The sequence below is a fragment of the Austrofundulus limnaeus genome, unplaced genomic scaffold (genome assembly GCF_001266775.1).
Source record: "Austrofundulus limnaeus strain Quisiro unplaced genomic scaffold, Austrofundulus_limnaeus-1.0 Scaffold6, whole genome shotgun sequence".
Classification (NCBI taxonomy): Eukaryota; Metazoa; Chordata; class Actinopteri; order Cyprinodontiformes; family Rivulidae; genus Austrofundulus; species Austrofundulus limnaeus.
The window spans coordinates 3,801,738-3,802,866 of NW_013952408.1; positions in this window are offsets into that span (position 1 = coordinate 3,801,738).

Here is a 1,129-nt window from a genome sequence, read left to right on the forward strand (position 1 = left end):
ACACACACACACACACACACACACACACACACACACACACACACACACACACACACACACACACACTGGCAGATATTGGGACAATGTGGCACCAGTGGGTTGAGCACTTTCCACTGCTTTAGGCCGTAACGTCACAGTGGATGAAGGTTTGTGGTAGTCAGAGGTTTCTGCTCATTTAAACAATAAAGTTTATTTTCAATATAAATCTTCATGACTCATTTATTTTGTTTTTTAATTAGCGGGTCAATTTGACCCAGAACAGAATAGGTGTCTCAAGTTCAATTATAACCATTACTTATAGAAAAAAATCTATTTAAAGAATATTAGGAAAACAAGTGAATTGTCCTCAGTGATCCTTTATCTGAAATGAAAAAAAAAATCAATTCACAAATATTGATTGAAATTGTTAGTAATGGAGTTAATAATCAGATCTAAACCTGTTTTAGGGACTTTTTTTGTTTGTTTTGTTTCAGACACTATAGCATGATTAAACATGCCCCGGGTCAAATTGATCCAGGAACATTATTGCTGTTCCTCAGAAACAAACATAACAGGAGGGTTAAAATGTTTAATTTCTCTGTAGCTTGTGAAGAAAACACCTCTGCATTACTTTAAAAACTTTTAATCTTTATGAAGGGATGATGGTTGAGTGTTCCAGTCATGGCCTGCTGTAAAAGACTCTTGAAATACAATGAATATATCCTTAACACAGATTCAGAACTCAATCCCTCCTGGTTTAATAAGTTAAATTATAATGGTTTTGTTTGTTTTTATGCGTTTTCTTAGGAAACATGATGGTTTAGTGGTTAGCAGTGTTGCCTCACAGTAAGAATGTCCTGGATTCAGACTTACTGTGTGAAGTTTCGTGTTTGTGTGGCTTTTGTCCAGCTACTCTGGTTTCCTTCCAGTCTAAAAACATACAGCTAAGGCCTCCCTTACAGAGAGCTGTGAGATCTGATTGGTTAATTAATAAATAACTTTGCTGCCACAGTATGACATCACTTAAAGGAGCCTCTGGCACCTCCACAATTTTAGMTTTCAATTTGAGACTTGGACTCCGCCAAGGCTGCCCTTTGTCACCGATTCTGTTCATTACTTTCATGGACAGAATTTCTAGGCGCAGCCGAGG